The sequence below is a fragment of the Oncorhynchus mykiss genome, chromosome 24 (assembly GCF_057628025.1).
Source record: "Oncorhynchus mykiss isolate SJ-2025 chromosome 24, ASM5762802v1, whole genome shotgun sequence".
NCBI lineage: Eukaryota > Metazoa > Chordata > Actinopteri > Salmoniformes > Salmonidae > Oncorhynchus > Oncorhynchus mykiss.
In genome coordinates this window covers 7,086,476-7,106,510 of record NC_143045.1, presented here as the reverse complement: position 1 = coordinate 7,106,510, position 20,035 = coordinate 7,086,476, and positions in this window count along the sequence as shown.

The following is a 20,035-nucleotide window of genomic DNA, read 5'->3' as shown; positions in this document are numbered from 1 at the left end:
ATCTGTACAAAAAAAGGAAGTGTTTATGAGTGACACATGTATTGAAAGGGTGGTATTATCTTGTCTGTATATTCTATTTGTCAATCTTTACATTGTTTTATTGTGGCAGCACAATTTCAGAGTCAAATTCCTGTACATGCAAATGTATTTGGCGAATAAATGGGATTCTGATATTACTAAACACGTGTGATGTGCTGTCTTATTACTAATCACCTTTCGTCCTTTCTGAGGTGTTTACCAGCGCCTGGTGGGCATGGCAGCGTAGATCAGCTCCAGGCCCCTCTCATCACAGGTATTGGTCATGATTTTTTGTTTTATTAGGATTCTCATTAGCTAAAGCAGCACACAAAGCAAAATACATAACATTAATAGACAAGCACAGCACAAGGCCAGAACTACACATTTTAAAATAAGAAGACAGACTTTCATACATTCATGCCTTAGAATTCCATGCATCATGTACTCATTTTAAAGGCAATACTGCAGCCATTAATCTTCCCGTATATTGCATTCTTTGCTGTACGGTTACAATGGCTTTGTCTAAGCAAGTCCTGGTATCCTAATCTCATTGCAACCTTGAATCCTGATATCCTAATCTCACAGCACCAGTTCTGTAAACACCAGACAGAATCTCACACCATCAGGAACCATCCGTGTCCTTGATTCTTCCGTTTGACGCAAGTACTATGCATAATTATGTGATTCATAGACTCTACTAAATGCATGGGCAACACATGAAATCATGTGGAGTTTCACCGAAGTTGTTAACTCCTGCTCAGTTCCCCTGGCGTGAACAGAGCCACATGTCATGTCATATCATATCATATAAATGTATACATGCCATATATACAGTGCTGTGAAAAAGTATTTGCCCCTTCCCGATTTCTTATTTTTTTGCACATTTGTCACACTTAAATGTTTCAGATCATCAAACAAATTTCAATATTACACAAAGATAACCCAAGTAAACATTAAATGCAGTTTTTAAGTGTTCATTTGATTTATTAAGGGAAAAAAGCTATCTGAACCTTTATGGCCCTATGTGACTAAGTAATTGCACCCCCCCCCCCCCCCCCCCCCTCCTTGTAACATCATGAATTTCCTGTGGTTAATCAAATTTTGGGGAAATCTGAGTTCAATTTCACTAGCCACACCCAGGCCTGATTACTGCCAGACCTGTTGAATCAAGAAATCACTTAAACAGAACCTGTCTGACAAAGTGAAGTAGGCCAAAAGATTTCAAAAAGCAAGACATCATGCCGCGATCCAAAGAAATTCAGGAACAGATGAGAAACAAAGTAATTGACATCTATCAGTCGGGAAAGGGTTACAAAGCCATTCCGAAAGCTTTGTGGCTCCAGCGAACCATGTGAGAGCCATTATCCACAAGTGGAGAAAATTGGAACAGTGGTGAACCTTCCCAGGAGTGGCCGGCCTACCAAAATTACCCCAAGAGCGCAGCGACGACTCATCCAAGAGGTCACAAAAGAACCCACAACAACATCTAAAGAACTGCGGGCCTCAGTTAAGGTCAGTGTTCATGACTCAACCATAAGAGACTGGGCAAAAATGGGATCCATGGCAGAGATGCATGGTGAAAACCACTGCTGACCAAAAATAACATAAAGGCTCGTTTCACTTTTGGCAAAAAACATCTTGATGATCCCCAAGACTTTTGGGAAAATATTCTGTGGACTGACGAGACAAAAGTTGAACTTTTTGGAAGGTGTGTGTCCCGTTACATCTGGTGTAAAAGTAACACAGCATTTCGGAAAAGAACATCATACCAACAGTCAAATGTGGTGGTGGTAGTGTGATGGTCTGGGGCTGCTTTGCTGCTTCAGGACCTGGACGACTTGCTGTGATTGATGAAACCATGAATTCTGCTCTCTACCAAAAAATCCTGAAGGAGAATGTCCGGCCATCAGTTCGTGACCTCAAGCTGAAGCGCACTTGGGTTCTGCAGCAGGACAATGATCCAAAACTTACCAGTAAGTCCACCTCTGGATGGGGCAATTACTTTTTCACATAGGGCCATGAAGGTTCGGATAGCTTTTTCCCTTATTAAATAAAATAATTACTTAAAACCTGTATTTTGCATTTACTTGGGTTATCTTTGTGTAATATTAAAATTTGTTTGATGATCTGAAACATTTACATGTGACAAATGTGCCAAAAAATAAGAAATCGGGAAGGGGCAAATACTTTTTCACAGCACTGTATGTACACATATATCATATACATGATACGTACGCTTGTGTATTGCATGTGTAACTCTGTGTTGTTGTTTGTGTCACACTGCTTTGCTTTATCTTGGCCAGGTTGCAGTTGTAAATGAGAACTTGTTCTCGACTAGCTTACCTGGTTAAATAAAGGTGAAATAAAAAATAAATACAAAATATGGAGTTAAACCTAAGTTTAACCCCTGCTAAGTTCCCCTGATTTGAATGCAGCAATCTTGTTCGTTAAACACCCCTGACCTAAATAAAGCTACACTGTCATCTACAGTTACCACCCACAATGGGTTTCCTGGGGTGAAATATCGACTTTATTACAGTTACCACCCGCAATGGGTTTCCTGGGGTAACATGTAATCTCTGGAACTTCTAGGCATTTTTGTTACATTAACACCCGCTATGGGTTTCCTTAGGTAAGATGCAGCATTCATGCCTTGAATCGTGGGGAGTTTCCTCCTGCTACAGTTTCAACTGAATGGTTTCCCTCGTCATCAACTTGTCTTACATATCCATTTCCCTACATCACATTCTCACCCAGCAGAATCCACCAGTCGCACACATGCACACATCAGTACATACGATTCACACCCAATTTACAAGGGACTGTGGAAGGGGGCACCTCCTTAAAACATAGACACATGCATACAAACACACACAGCACTGATTACATCCATTATCTATGATGGTTAGATGAATTCCAGGACAGAAAAGTGGTTGTATTTTTTGTCTTTAATCAAGTTGGTAACATCTGATCTTGTCAAAGTGTCCTCCTTTACTCTGAAGCGGGGCTGGTGTCTGGCCACTTCCTCCGCCTTGTGTAACAGTTCCTGATATGGTAGGTTGGTTCCGACGATGCTGCTGAACAACAAATACACCAGGTTTTGTACATAGGCAGTGAATTAAATCAAATATAATTACTCAAACATAATAGCAAGAGAAATAACTTTCTCTAGTTTGAATGTAATTATATATGGTAATAGAGGGACTGTAACTATTAGATTCAGGCCGGTGACTCTGACGCTGTTACTATGCAGCCTGCTGTATATTGCAGACACATTTTGCCATTTGCTGCCATAGTTATATGTGTAGTAGACAAGTACCATCCTTCAATTGTTTTTGCCCCAGGAAATACATGATAAACTTATGAGAACTGGTATGTTGTTTGGGGTTAGAAAACAAAAGCCCCTGAATCCCAGCTAGCTAGCTAGCCAGCTACCTAACTTGCACATCTGGGTTAGTTAGCTATCATTGTCTGAGTTTAAATGAGTTGGCTAGCTAGCTAATGTTAGCTAGCTAGTTCGAGTTGAAAAATGATTGAAGTCACCCAGGACCCCCATCCCTAGAACTATTGTATTTCCACTCAAAAGCTGCCCGATTTGATCTCATGTGATCTGTTTTTCCTTTCTGTTCCATCTACCATCTTCAGCAAGTGTTTATTCGAGTTCCCCTTGTTGTGCCTCTATAATTTTATCTATAGTTATTTCTCATGCGTAAAAATGATCTCTGGCTCAAAGCTGGAGTCCACAAACAGATGTTTTTCAGAAAAATGAGCTACCACTGAAAAGTATTTAGTTCCATTCCGGTTTTGAGATGGAGGTCTGTGTGCTTTTAGGTATTTGCCCTGTGTCTTGTGCATTGTGTGTGTCACCATAGCAAATTGCACGTCATTGATTTCAACACAAAGCCTAAGAGACTGTTTCTGCTTTGGTCAATGAATGACAGAGCTGCTACAGATCTCTGTCTGTCTGTCACATCAGTAAATCCCTAAGGAGCCTGTTAACAATCAGAGAATGGGGGGAAAGTAAATGGGAGCGCCTCTTCTCCCTGACACCATCATGTTCCAATTGTTTGTGGTCAAGAGTTGATATGTGAACCTGTCACAGCTTACTGGCCTATAGAATGCCCTTTGTGCACTTTACCATGAGGCTAAAGCCACCCTGATTGCCTAGCTGTATACACTTGTCAGCTTAGTTGTGACTGGCTACGGTGGTGAGAGCAAACCATAGACACAGGGAAGTAAGGTTTGGTCTGTGTTCTATTGCCATCATGATGGATGTCTCAGATACCCTATGAGAGGAGCAGGTGGGCAGGACTTATCATGGACATGCGTTGATTCCCTGTCATTTCACAGAACCCAGAATCCGTCAGAGATTTAATTTGACTGGAGGCAAAAAAGTATGTTTTAGATGCTGCAGCAAAAATAATGAAGCATTACTTTGATATCATTAACCCTTTAGATCTGTAGTTCATTGCGTGCCAAGAACTACACACATAGAAAAAGCTTATATGACTTGTGCCAGTTTACATAATGAAGAGGAGTAACTGTAACGTTACGGAAAAGCTGTGGAAGTGTTTCACCGATGGAGAGTTAGCGCGTCAGGGGAGGGAATAGCCGTGGAGGTCATAACCTTCAGTCACATAGAAATCAAATCAAATTTTATTGATCATACACATGGTAAGCAGATGTTATTTCGAGCGTAGCAAAATGCTTGTGGTTCTAGTTCCAACAGTGCAGTAATATCTAACATGTAATCTAACAATTCCACAACAACTACCCAATACACACAAATCTATGTAAAGGAATGGAATAAGAATATATACATTACCGTTCAAAAGTTTGGTGTCACTTAGAAATGTCCTTGTTTTTGAAAGAAAAGCTATTTTTCTTTCGATTAAAATGACATCAAATTGATCAGAAATACCATGCTCAGTTCTGCACCGGGGCCTCCCACTCCTCTTTCTATTCTGGTTAGAGCCAGTTTGCGCTGTTCTGTGAAGAGATTAGTACACAGCGTTGTACCAGATCTTCAGTTTCTTTGCAATTTCTCGCACAGACTAGACTGACTAAATAAGGCAATTTTTATCGCTTCTTTAATCAGCACAACAGTTTTCAGCTGTGCTAAGATAATTGCAAAAGGGTTTTCTAATGATCAATTAGCCTTTTAAAAAGATAAACTTGGATTAGCTAACACAACATTGGAACACAGGAGTGATATAATTTTTTATTTAACTAAGCAAATCATTTAAGAACAAATTCTTCTTTACAATGACAGCGGGTTCTGTCTTGTTCAGGCAGAACAACAGATTTTTACCTTGGCAGCACGGGGATTCGATCAAGCAACCTTTCAGTTGCTGGCCCAATGCTCTAACCACTAGGCTACCTGCTGCTCCAGTTGCTGATAATGGGCCTCTGTACGCCTATGCAGATATTCCATAAAACATCTGCCATTTCCAGCTACAATAGTAATTTACAACATTAACAATGTTTACACTGTATTTCTGATCAATTTGATGTCGTTTTAATGGACAAAAAATGTTATTTTCTTTCAAAAACAAGGACATTTCTAAGTGACCCCCCCAACTTCTGAACGGTAGTGTACATATAAATATATGGATGAGCAAGGACAGAGATGCAATAGACGGTATAAAATAAAGTATACACATATGAGATGAGTGATGCAAGATATGTAAACATGTTTAAAGTGGCATTAAAGTGACTAGTGATCCATTTACAGTGCCTTGCGAAAGTATTCGGCCCCCTTGAACTTTGCGACCTTTTGCCACATTTCAGGCTTCAAACATAAAGATATAAAACTTAATTTTTTTGTGAAGAATCAACAATAAGTGGGACACAATCATGAAGTGGAACGTTTTTAACAAATCAAAAACTGAAAAATTGGGCGTGCAAAATTATTCAGCCCCTTTACTTTCAGTGCAGCAAACTCTCTCCAGAAGTTCAGTGAGGATCTCTGAATGATCCAATGTTGACCTAAATGACTAATGATGATAAATACAATCCACCTGTGTGTAATCAAGTCTCCGTATAAATGCACCTGCCCTGTGATAGTCTCAGAGGTCCGTTAAAAGCGCAGAGAGCATCATGAAGAACAAGGAACACACCAGGCAGGTCCGAGATACTGTTGTGAAGAAGTTTAAAGCCGGATTTGGAAACAAAAAGATTTCCCAAGCTTTAAACATCCCAAGGAGCACTGTGCAAGCGATAATATTGAAATTGAAGGAGTATCAGACCACTGCAAATCTACCAAGACCTGGCCGTCCCTCTAAACTTTCAGCTCATTTCAAGGAGAAGACTGATCAGAGATGCAGCCAAGAGGCCCATGATCACTCTGGATCTACAGCTGAGGTGGGAGACTCTGTCCATAGGACAACAATCAGTCGTATATTGCACAAATCTGGCTTTTATGGAAGAGTGGCAAGAAGAAAGCCATTTCTTAAAGATATCCATAAAAAGTGTTGTTTAAAGTTTGCCACAAGCCACCTGGGAGACACACCAAACATGTGGAAGAAGGTGCTCTGGTCAGATGAAACCAAAATTGAACTTTTTGGCAACAATGCAAAACGTTATGTTTGTCGTAAAAGCAACACAGCTGAACACACCATCCCCACTGTCAAACATGGTGGTGGCAGCATCATGGTTTGGGCCTGCTTTTCTTCAGCAGGGACAGGGAAGATGGTTAAAATTGATGGGGAGATGGATGGAGCCAAATACAGGACCATTCTGGAAGAAAACCTGATGGAGTCAGCAAAAGACCTGAGACTGGGACGGAGATTTGTCTTCCAACAAGACAATAATCCAAAACATAAAGCAAAATCTACAATGGAATGGTTCAAAAATAAACATATCCAGGTGTTAGAATGGCCAAGTCAAAGTCCAGACCTGAATCCAACCGAGAATCTGTGGAAAGAACTGAAAACTGCTGTTCACAAATGCTCTCCATCCAACCTCACTGAGCTCGAGCTGTTTTGCAAGGAGGAATGGGAAAAAATGTCAGTCTCTCGATGTGCAAAACTGATAGAGACATACCCCAAGCGACTTACAGCTGTAATCGCAGCAAAAGGTGTCGCTACAAAGTATTAACTTAAGGGGGCTGAATAATTTTGCACGCCCAATTTTTCAGTTTTTGATTTGTTAAAAAAGTTTGAAATATCCAATAAATGTCGTTCCACTTCATGATTGTGTCCCACTTGTTGTTGATTCTTCACAAAAAAATACAGTTTTATATCTTTACGTTTGAAGCCTGAAATGTGTCAAAAGGTCGCAAAGTTCAAGGGGGCCAAATACTTTCGCAAGGCACTGTATTAAAGTGGCCAATGATTTCAAGTCTGTATGTAGGCAACAGACTCTCTGTGTTAGTGACGGCTGTTTAACAGTCGGATGGCCTTGAGAAAGAAGCTCGGGTCATTGTGTATGCAGCACTTCAGTGGGCTGCTCAATGACGTGATCACACAGTTCCTTTCATTCATTCCTTCCTTCATTTGGGCCAGCTCACTGATCTCTCCATCTAAATAGGCATTGAAGATGTAATCAAGCCACAATAACCGCAATAGTTTTCAACTATTTTCAGTTTGAGAGGATGGATTGTCTGACCCAGAAGACGAAGGAGAATAAGAGGGCTGTAATAATGTGACGGACCGTTTACAATGGCATTGATTTAAAATATAGCTGTCTGGATGACTTATAGATCAGGCATAACAACCTAACCACCCCAACCCGAGCGACGCATTGCATGTGTGCAGACACGGAAGCGTTCACACACAAGTCTATTTTTGGAAATCTTTTTGGGAAACTTGTGTAAGTGTGTTGATATGATATACTTTATTGTCAGTTGTCACAGACACAGAAATGTCTTCCTATGTTCCAACCCTGCTAAGAGAGAGAGAGAGAGAGAGAGAGAGAGAGAGAAAGAGAGAAACACACACACACACACACACACACACACAGAGGTTGGTGGAGAACAGGATCAGTTTATGAGTTAAGTGCCTTGCATGTTGAAGCATGCGTGTGTGTGTGTATATAATATCTCTCTGTCTATATATATATACCGTGTGTATATATATATATATATACTTCCATTCAAAAGTTTGGGGTCACTTAGAAATGTCCTTGTTTTTGAAAGAAAATCACATTTTTTGTCCATTAAAGTAACATCAAATTGATCAGAAATACAGTGTAGACATTGTTAATGTTGTACATGACCGTTGTAGCTGGAAACGGCTGATTTTTATGGAATATCTACATAGGTGTACAGAGGCCCATTATCAGCAACCATCACTCCTGTGTTTCAATGGCAGATTGTGTTAGCTAATCCAAGTTTATCATTTTAAAAGGCTAATTGATCATTAGAAAACCCTTTTGCAATTATGTTAGCACAGCTGAAAACTGTTGTTCTGCTTAATGAAGCAATAAAACTGTCCTTCTTTAGACGAGTTGAGTATCTGGAGCATCAGCATTTGTGGGATCGATTACAGGTTCAAAATGGCCAGAAACAAAGCACCACAAAACACCAGTCTCAATGTCACCAGTGAAGAGGCAACTCCGGGATGCTGGTCTTCTAGGCAGAATTGCAAAGGAAAAGCCATATCTCAGACTGGTCAATAAAAAGAAAAGATGAAGATGGACAAAAGAACACAGACACTGGACAGAGGAACTCTGCCAAGAAGGCCAGCATCCCGGAGTCGCCTCTCCACTGTTGACATTGAGACTGGTGTTTTGCGGGTACTATTTAATGAAGCTGCCAGTTGAGGACTTGTGAGCCGTTTCCAACTACAATAGTCAGTTACAACATTAACAATGTCTACACTGTATTTCTGATCAATTTGATGCTATTTTAATGGACAAAAAAATGTGCTTTCCTCTCAAAAACAAGGGCATTTCTAAGTGACCCCAAACTTTTGAACGGTAGTGTACGTGACTATTACAGTATTGCATGGTTATACTTTTGTCAATGCACACACACGGGAGTTAAATTGGGACATTGCACCCTCTAGTGTTAGTAAGGGAGAATACATTACATGAAATTACAAATTGGCTTTGATAAAGACACACAGTGCATGCTTGCCCTCTGCTGGTAAAAATATCAAAGTTGAAGGTTTGTGATAAAAACTGTATGGAAAAGTGTGTGCTAGATAATCTGGTAGATTTAGGGTTGGCTACTAATCAGTTTAGCTGACTGGTAAATCGGTTGGATGGCTTATCCTCACATTGTTTATCAGTGAGGAGGTGGATTGGTCCCTGAGATGTGTTGACCTAATCCCACCAATCGGGCTCATCCTGATTCACTACACCAACATTTTAAGTGGTTACATCACAGCAAAGGCAGGAGGCAGCCACAGGAGATCGCTGAAAAATAAGTGAATGAGGTCAACGGACAAATGGATTCTGAGTAGAGAGAGTTCTAGTGGTTCTTGGAAAGGTTCTGTTTTCAAATCAAATTTATTTATATAGCCCTTCATACATCAGCTGATATCTCAAAGTGCTGTACAGAAACCCAGCCTAAAACCCCAAACAGCAAGCAATGCAGGTGTAGAAGCACGGTGGCTAGGAAAAACTCCCTAGAAAGGCCAAAACCTAGGAAGAAACCTAGAGAGGAACCAGGCTATGTGGGGTGGCCAGTCCTATTCTGGCTGTGCAGGGTGGAGATTATAACAGAACATGGCTAAGATGTTCAAATGTTCATAAATGACCAGCATGGTCGAATAATAATAAGGCAGAACAGTTTAAACTGGAGCAGCAGCACGGTCAGGTGGACTGGGGACAGCAAGGAGTCATCATGTCAGGTATTCCTGGGGCATGGTCCTAGGGCTCAGGTCCTCCGAGAGAGAGAAAGAAAGAGAGAATTAGAGAGAGCATATGTGGGATGGCCAGTCCTCTTCTGGCTGTGCCGGGTGGAGATTATAACAGAACATGGCCAAGATGTTCAAATGTTCATAAATGACCAGCATGGTCGAATAATAATAATAAGGCAGAACAGTTGAAACTGGAGCAGCAGCACGGCCAGGTGGACTGGGGACAGCAAGGAGTCATCATGTCAGGTAGTCCTGGGGCATGGTCCTAGGGCTCAGGTCCTCAGAGAGAGAGAAAGAGAGAAGGAGAGAATTAGAGAACGCACACTTAGATTCACACAGGACACCGAATAGGACAGGAGAAGTACTCCAGATATAACAAACTAACCCTAGCCCCCCGACACATAAACTACTGCAGCATAAATACTGGAGGCTGAGACAGGAGGGGTCAGGAGACACTGTGGCCCCATCCGAGGACACCCCCGGACAGGGCCAAACAGGAAGGATATAACCCCACCCACTTTGCCAAAGCACAGCCCCCACACCACTAGAGGGATATCGTCAACCACCAACTTACCATCCTGAGACAAGGCTGAGTATAGCCCACAAAGACCTCCGCCACGGCACACTCAGGTGACGCACCCCCTCCAGGGACGGCATGAGAGAGCCCCAGTAAGCCAGTGACTCAGTTTTCACCTTCTGTGCCAGATAGCAGGGTTTGTGATGAACTGCAAACTCCCACAGCTGTCGATTACATCCACCCCTGCATCAATTAGTTTTGTAATGCAATGAGATATGATTGGTGTTTTGGGTAGGTCGAATGAGGTCACGCATGCCTAATCTTTATGTATGTAGGAGGCTATTCTCACTAAGATAAAATACAGTTTTCAAGACGAAGGGGTTAAAACAAGTCTTTTAAACATTGCTGTCGTTGATTTTGGGCTCTCTTTGGCGTTGCACAAATCAATCAGATGCCTTGACTGCCTCTAATTGCATGAGAGACTCCTTCATGCTGTCATGTCATGTAGCCACTTTCTCCGTGGAAGATGAATATCAGAGCGACCCAAGCCCCCCGTGGGATGTCAGCGTGACCCAGGCCCCCCATGGGGACACAGATCAAGGTGGCGGAGGGTGCTGGATCTCCGTTTGGAACAGTGACGTGCGAGTGGGGTGAGGCGGCCCTAGCAGGAACAGATGGAGCCGAGCTGCTGCTCAGGGGACTGAAGCTACCTGATGACGTTCTGCTCCACTGAGACCCCCAGGCCCATGGCTGCCCGGCCTTCCCTCCCCTCCATCCATCCGGGGTGGTCTGTACAGTCGCCCGACTGCCAAGGACCGGGGGCACAGACCTGAGCCATAACATGTTTTTTTTACCTGTGTAGATTTGTGAAGAGATATACTATGGAGTCAAGCTTGATTCATTGCATTTTGTAGTGAGCAGTGTTACTTCTCCTTGGTAAATGATACATGAATGGATCTGGATGAGTCAGTCTCATTCTCAGATTCATTTATTGTCATGTTCATGTTCTGTGACCCTGGAGTGTGCGCTATGAACACTGCCTCAAATGTTCCATTTGCATAGCACTGTTTCAGCGTATACTGTAGCCTCTAATTCATCTATGACAGACAACTATAAAGAAAATGGGATAAGAGAGAAACCTCCTTCCTCAGGGTATCCAGTCAGGTAAAAAAAACAGCACAATGTGACTTGCTTTCCTCCTCTTTTTCTCCTCCATTCTCTCTCACGCCTACGCGTGAGGTTATAGTTTCACACTCTCCCTCAACCATTGTAGATCCTGCTTGTCAAACGTTTGACCCCAAAACCACCCTGCTTCATCTTCATCGAGCACTCTGTCATGTATTCGGGTCTCTATTCTGTCTAACTACCCTGGTATCTTTGGACATCTTCATTGTACTGTAAGTTACTGCAGGGCAGGAGCAGAGAGACCAAGCTGGTACTTCTGACATGAATCATTGTCCAAATTCAGTACTTCAGCATCACATTTACTAAATTGTTTTGATAACGTTAAGAGCACTTTCCATAAAAACCACAACTTGAGTAACATTCAGAGAACGTTCTAAGAATGTTATTAAAAGCATAATACATTCTGTTATCGGCATCAACAAAACTGCCTTTAAAAAGCAACAAATTCCTTTGGAAAAGCCTACGTGGCATCGATATGAATCAGAAACAGTTATTCTAGAGTCAAAATTGACCACATAATGTAAACAATAATTTTGGTCATAAAGTCAGTCATCTAAAATGGAACATCCATGGTAAACAACAGGTAACAGGTCAATTAAGGTTGGGTTTTGATGTCCATTAGCCCACTAATATGGGATGAATAGCTGCGGTGATCGCATTCTATCCAATAGCATAAAGATTGTGACAGACCTGCTCAGCAGCTACGACTGTTTAGAAAAGATAACACCTCACACATTTTTTTTTAACTTGAGAAATACTGCAGCAAACACCTTACGTTCGATGTATTATTGCCCAACTAAAACTACCTCTGCAAAAATTTCCAAATGAGTTACAGATTTCTTGAGTTATCTTAGATTCATTCCGTGGTTTTTGAGGAAGTGTTCAGTGGCTCTTTAAGTGCATTCAGGTCTGTTGGCCGCGCTCAATAATTGACCACACCTGACTTTATAGGTGTTTTTTTTCCCATTTGAAATGGGGTTTGTTTGAATAGACGAAAATGAACAGCTTTGTATCCGTCAAAAAACCTGGCATGCTAGCTCCATCCTGGTGACGCAGTGGACTAATTCCATGGATGAGAGGACAGAAGGTCATAGACATGTGTTTGCGTGATTAACGCCTTAAGATCCTGCTTGTCAAACGTTCGACCCTAAACCACCCTGCTTCAACATCTTCATCAAACACTCTGTCATGTATTCGGGTGTCTATTCTGTCTAACCACCCTGGTCCCTGTGGACTTCTTCATTGTATAGGATTGACCTGGGATCAGTGCTTTGTGAATGTTGGTGTGATGTGAATGTTAGTGACAGAGTTTGGAGCTGTACCGTAGACAAGAGAGAGCGCAGCAGCTCATCTGTGAAAGATACTGTGTGCAGCTTACCATTAGAGACACTTTTTGTCTGTGTGTATACTGTATGAGTGCATGACTCTGTGTTTGTGTATGTCTTACTGTGTGTGTGTGCGTGCGTGTAGCCTTTTTACACTACAGTGAAATCACTGCACCTTAGGCAGGGTAGCCTAGTGGTTAGAGTGTTGGACTAGTAACCGAAAGGTTGCAAGTTTGAATCCCCGAGCTGACAAGGTACAAATCTGTCGTTCTGCCCCTGAACAGGCAGTTAACCCACTGTTCCTAGGCCGTCATTGAAAATAAGAATTTGTTCTTAACTGACTTGCCTAGTAAAAAAATAAAAATAAAATACAGTTGAAGTCAGAAGCACCTTAGCCAAATACATTTAAACTCAGTTTTTCACAATTCCTGACATTTAATCCTAGTAAAAATTCCCTGTCTACGGTCAGTTAGGATCACTACTTTATTTTAATGTGAAATGCCAGAATAATAGTAGAGAATTATTTATTTCAGCTTTGATATCTTTCATCACATTCCCAGTGGGTCAGAAGTTTACATACACTCAATTAGTATTTGCCTTTAAATGATTTAACTTGAGTCAAATGGCCCATTCTTCCTGACAGAGTTGGTGTAACTGAGTCAGGTTTGTAGGCCGCCTTGCTTGCACATGCTTTTTCAGTTCTGCCCACAAATTTTCAATAGGATTGAGGTCATGGCTTTGTGCTGGCCACTCCAATACCTTGACTTTGTTGTCCTTAAGCCATTTGGAAGACCCATTTGTGACCAAGTTTTAACTTCCTGACTGATGTCTTGAGATGTTGCTTCAATATATCCACATAATTTTCCTTTCACATGATGCCATCTATTTTGTGAAGTGCACCAGTCCCTCCTGCAGCAAAGCACCCACACAACATGATGCTGCCACCCCCGTGCTTCACGGTTGGGATGGTCTTCTTCGGCTTGCAAGCCTCCCCCTTTTTCCTCCAAACATGGTCATGATGGCCAAACAGTTCTAATTTAGTTTCATCAGACCAGGGAACATTTCTCCAAAAGTATGATCTTTGTCCCCACGTGCATTTTCAAACCGTAGTCTGGCTTTTTTATGGTGGTTTTGGAGCAGTGGCTTCTTCCATGCTGAGCGGCCTTTCAGGTTATGTCGATATAGGACTCGTTTTACTGTGGCTATAGATACTTTTGTATCTGTTTCTTCCAGCATCTTCACAAGGTCCTTTGCTGTTGTTCTGGGATTGATTTGCAGCACTTTTCACACCAAAGTATGTTCATCTCTAGGAGACAGAACACATCTCCAGAGCGGTAAGACGGCTGCGTGGTCCCATGGTGTTTATACTTGCGTACTATTGTTTGTTCAGATGAACGTGGTACCTTCAGGCATTTGGAAATTGCTCCCAAGGATGAACCAGACTTGAGGAGGTCTACAATTTATTTTCTGAGGTCTTGTCTGATTTCTTTTGATTTTCCCATGATGTCAAGCAAAGAGGCACTGAGATTGAAGGTAGGCCTTGAAATATATCCACAGGTACACCTCCAATTGACTCAAATGATGTCAATTAGCCTATCATAAGCTTCTAAAACCATGACATCATTTTCTGGAATTTTCCAAGCTGTTTAAAGGCACAGGCATAGTGTATGTAAACTTCTGACCCACTGGATTTGTGATACAGTGAATTATAAGTGAAATAATCTGTCTGTAAACTATTGTTGGAAAAATTACTTGTGTCATGCACAAAGTAGATGTCCTAACCGACTTGCCAAAACTATAGTTTATTGACCAGAAATTTGTGGAGTGGTTGGAAACAAGTTTAATGACTCCAACGTAAGTGTATGTAAACTTCCGACTTCAACTGTATGTGTCCTTCTCTCCGGTATGTCGTTAGGGATAAATAAACAATATCCTAGAGCAGAGAGAGTGATATCCTCCCATCTAGGTGCCTCCTGGTGGGCATGTAGAAAGCACAGCATGATAGGTTAATTTAGCCTCTCTGATGTTGTGGAACTGAGTATGAATCCGTTTTAACGTGCAGAACGGTGGCATTCACAGGAGCAGTCATGTCTATCCTTACCCCCATCGCTGACTTATTAGGGTGTGTTTGTTTGTGAAGGTACTGGGGCCCACTGAGCAAGTGCACAGATCCGTGGCATGGATGTTTTGGATGTTTAGGGATAGCATTCAACCAGCTTTGTTCAATGATTCATGCCATTTGGGACAGTTCGATGTCCAACCAGAGATGCATTTTAACGTGTTAGCCTGGCCAAGTGTGTTCTGGAGCCGTCATGTCCATCCTTACCCCCATTGCTGACATATTTGTGAGGTCAGGTTACTTGAGGGTGCATGAGAAATGAGAAATGTCCATGGGAAATGAGTCAATCTAAGGACACACAAAATGAGATGCACCAGAGGTTGAAGATAAATTCACCTGACTGTCATGGGTCTAGACACCCAGTGGTCAATGACTCAGGTCAGAAGTACTAGTTTGTTCTTTCTGCTTCTGCCCTGCATTAACTTACAGTCCCCTTTATTTATCTACAGTCTCTATAGTGCACTAGGTGCGTTTCTAAAGAATAAAAGATTAAATAAGGGATTACCTGCTGAGAACTTTGAAGGTAGTAATATCCCTGCAGTCAAACTGCTGGTCCATTTGACTCAGGCCCAAAGTGTTTTAAGATGACAAGGTAACTTTGTGTTTTAGACAACAGTAAGAAAAGCAAAGTCAATGTTAAGTGCCAACTGTACAGTTTATTTTTTATTTTTTTATAATTTAAAGGCCCAGTGCAGTATTCTGTATTTCCGGTGTTTTGTATCACGTTGTCCAACAGCTGATGAAACTAACACTGTAAAAGTGTAGAAAAATGTGATATATTTGCGGGTTGAAAATATAAGTTACATCGGACTTTCTAATCAGCAGGTTTTTGCATGGGTGGAGTTTTGGCAATATAAGTTAATACACCAATAACAAAGGAAGGTATTTAGTATGCTCACTTATTTACTTTATGGTGTATTTCATATTTCTTATTCTTATTTCTTGTGGGGTTTTTTCTAGTAATATATGATTACTGATTATTGCATTGTTTGGTTTTGAGTTTGCAAGAAAGACATTTCAAAGTACTTGTGCATGTGACATTAAAACTTGAAACAAATAATACCAAATCTCTCTACCAATGCTAGTTTTCAGGTTACATATCCCTCCCATAAAGCCCCTCCAATTAGGCCCCTCTATCAGGCCACTCCCACACAGTCCTAACAAAAATTTAGCTTGAAAGTATTTTTTGCCTAAAAGTTATTTTTGACCATTGTTTTTAATGGAAACATCATAGTAAAGTACTGAATTATTACCCAGAAATGGTTTGATATTGAAATAAAAATGGCTGCTTTGGGCCTTTAAGCATGGTGAATTTGTTTAACTTTAAAAAAAATACGAACAGACCACCGCTTTGTGAGGAGTTCACATTGATTTGCTGCAGGATATCTGGCGAGCAGTAACAGTCATGGCAGTTGCATGACATTTGAGTGCAGATGAACCCAGTGATGTGGAAGCATCACCTCTAAGCAAACACAAATTATCCCCTAAGGTCCCTAACGGTTCTGCTTTGAAAAACATAAATTTCTCACAAAGAGTTGAACTTGATCTGAGGGCACAACAGCAACATACAGGGAATAGAGTCCCTCAGGAGGACTGTGTTCTGCTGTTATGAAGCTGTGATAGAGAAGACTCAACATGTACTAAGAGTACAAAACATTAGGAACACCTTCCTAACCCTTCTGCCCCCAGAACAGCCTAAATTATTCGGGCCATGGACTCTACAAGGTGTCTAAAGCATTCTAAAGGGATGCTGGCCCATGTTGACGCCAATACCCTACTCAACAAATTGGATGCAGTCTATCACAGTGCCATCCGTTTTGTCACCAAAGCCCCATATACTACCCACCATTGCGACCTGTACGCTCTCGTTGGCTGGCCCTCGCTTCATACTCGTCGCCCCACCCACTGGCTCCATGTCATCTACAAGACCCTACTTGGTAAAGTCCCCCCTTATCTCAGCTCACTGGTCACCATAGCATCACCCACCTGTAGCACGAGCTCCAGCAGGTATATCTCTCTGGTCACCCCCAAAACCAATTCTTTCTTTGGCCGCCTCTCCTTCCAGTTCTCTGCTCCCTCACTAGCTTTAAGCACCAGCTGTCAGAGCAGCTCACAGATTACTGCACCTGTACATAGCCCACCTATAATTTAGCCCAAACAACTACCTCTTTCCCTACTGTATTTATTTTATTTTATTTAGCTCCTTTGCACCCCAATATTTTTATTTCTACTTTGCACATTCTTCCACTGCAAATCTACCATTCCAGTGTTTACTTGTTATATTGTATTTACTTCGCCACCATGGCCTTTTTTTTGCCTTTACCTCCTTTATCTCACCTCATTTGCTCACATCGTATATAGACTTGTTTCTACTGTATTATTGACTGTACGTTTGTTTTACTCCATGTGTAACTCTGTGTTGTTGTATGTGTCGAACTGCTTTGCTTTATCTTGGCCAGGTCGCAATTGTAAATGAGAACTTGTTCTCAACTTGCCTACCTGGTTAAATAAAGGTGAAATAAATAAATAAAAAATACTTCCAACTGTTGTGTCAAGCTGGCTGGTGTCCTTTGGACCATTCTTGAGACACACAGGAAACTGTTAAGTGTGAAAAACCCAGCAGCATTGCAGTTCTTGACCGACTCAAACCGGTGCACCTTGCATCTACTACATACCTTGTTCAAAGGCACTTAACTTTTGTCTTGCCCATTCACCCTCTGAATGGCACACATACACAATCCATAGCTGCAGTTCAAACACGTTATTTTTACCCCTCTCAGCCCTCGCGCTAGCCACTTTCCCTCGGGGGAGTCACCGTCGAAAACGGACGCAGTTTGATTGCCATCTTGAGTGGAGGTCCAATTCACAAACGTAGCACCCTCGATTTAGCTTGAGGGAGCGAGTGAAGAATTTTGAATCACTTGTGGGGTTGATATGACCCACAATTCAATGCAAACTCCAGTGGCCGAGAAGTGTCGAATTTAATCAACACGACTGCATTTTCGGCATGTAAGACAAAAATTATAACGCTAGCTTGCGAATTTTTAAAAATATAGATGACATTGATTTCAGTATTGGCAAATTGGCTTAGTCTCATAGTGTGGTGCCTATAAAACATAGCTAGCGTCATAAACATATTTCTTGGAATTCAGAAATGTATTGGAATAAATGACCAAACTATAGAACTAGCTAGCCAGCTATGGGTAACTGTAGCTAGCTACCTGACAGGAGTGCTTGCTATCGACGTTAGCTTGCTAGTTACATTTAATAGCTTTAGGTTGAGTGTTTCTAAACTCAACTTCAAGATTTCCACCAAGGATGTTGCCTCCCTGATCATCACACTCCCGAGCTTGGGCAAGGGACATTTAAGGTACACTCTGATGTGATGATGTAAAATGTCATTTTAGGGCAGAGGTTTTAAGGCCGAGGGCTGTCTACATTGAGTTTGGACTGCAGCCCATGTCTTAATGGTCACGAAGACTTAAACATCCTTCTTTAACCTGTCTATTCCCCTTCATCTACACTGACTGAAGTGGACGTAACAAGTGACATCAATAAGGGATCATGCCTTTTCAGTAGGTCAGTCTGTTATGGTAAGGGCATGTTCCTAATGTGTTGTACACTCAGTGTATAATTCATGAACAGCAACCGTTTTCACAGAGCCAGCAACATCCTCAGTAATAGGGTACATTCACGCTCTGTGCCAGGAAGGGGGAGTTATTTTTTTAAAAGCTAAACTGCCACTCCGGCTCAGAGAGAAGACATCACGCTGCTGCTTTCACAACTACTGCTGAAAACCTGACCCTGCTTCAACCCTGCTCCAAAAAGTATGAGTCCGGAAAGTTAGGGGCACTGTATAGTTTTGTTCTGTTTGATGTCTATGTATAATGGCAAATTCAGCTAAAACATACATTGTGTTTTGTTATATTTCTGTTGACAATAAACGCCACTTTGCCAGTGGGTGCACTTTAACTGAGGGCTGTGACATAAGTGCATTTCAAAACTGCACATTCTGCACGGCGCAGTTATCGTCTTGGAAGTGGAAAGAGAAATGGGAAGGAGGTTCCTTTTTCTTGTCACCCTGTTAGCAGCCAAACAGTGTTTTATTTTGAGAGAAGAACAGCAGCTCGTCCTACGGTGCTGTGAGCATTACACTTGAGCTCTTTCACCTTTTTCGCTATGATGAGATGTTTTCATTTTCAAAGGGCTTTAGAGGTATCCCCCCAAAAAAGGCGACCTTAAAAGTCTTACTTCAATTTGAAGTCACATGCAAAGGAGATTCATATTTTCCCCTTTCACTATGAATTCGAACTGAACCTGACGAATTAACGACACAAGAGGAACTTGAGAATAATAGGTACTGTATGTAATGTGTTTGCACTTTTGAAATACAGTACCTTGATGATTTTTTTATTTACATTTTTGTGCAACATGAGGAGAAATGCACAATTGCACTGCGTACTCTTTGTTTTCAAGACCTAGTGCAAGTTTCAGAAGATTATTTGGCTTCATTACCCCATATGAACAGAAAATCCCTCCCGTCAGCAGAATCCGTAACAAGCTCTATTTGAAGTTCTTTGCCCATTACTAGAGCAAAATTAGGAATTTGCATGTCAAATCCATTAAGAGAGGAGAAAACTGCTCTAACTGACCTAGTAACAGTGTCCTATCAGTCTCTCCAACAATGGCTTTACCTACATGAGAGGGAAAAACACACCATAGCACGTGCACTGTAGCATTAATGGGTCTCAATGTGATAAATGAACGTGGCAAAGTGAACAAGAGAATACTTAATTTTGAGTGAACAAATTAGAGCAGTAATCACCAACCGCTTCTTAGTCAAGATCACTTTCGCAGTCAAAAAGCAAGCCGAGCTCTACCGCTCAGAATTTGTTTTAGACATGACTTAAACAATGTAACATTAAGCTTACAAAAACAGTTCTGTAGGAATGAGGTTTGTGTAGTAAGCCTAATATATTATCAAGGCATATTGGCTATCTGCCTGGCCTGCCAATATTGTTCTTCTCAGACCATATTATACTTCAAAACTCGAGCTTTGATAATG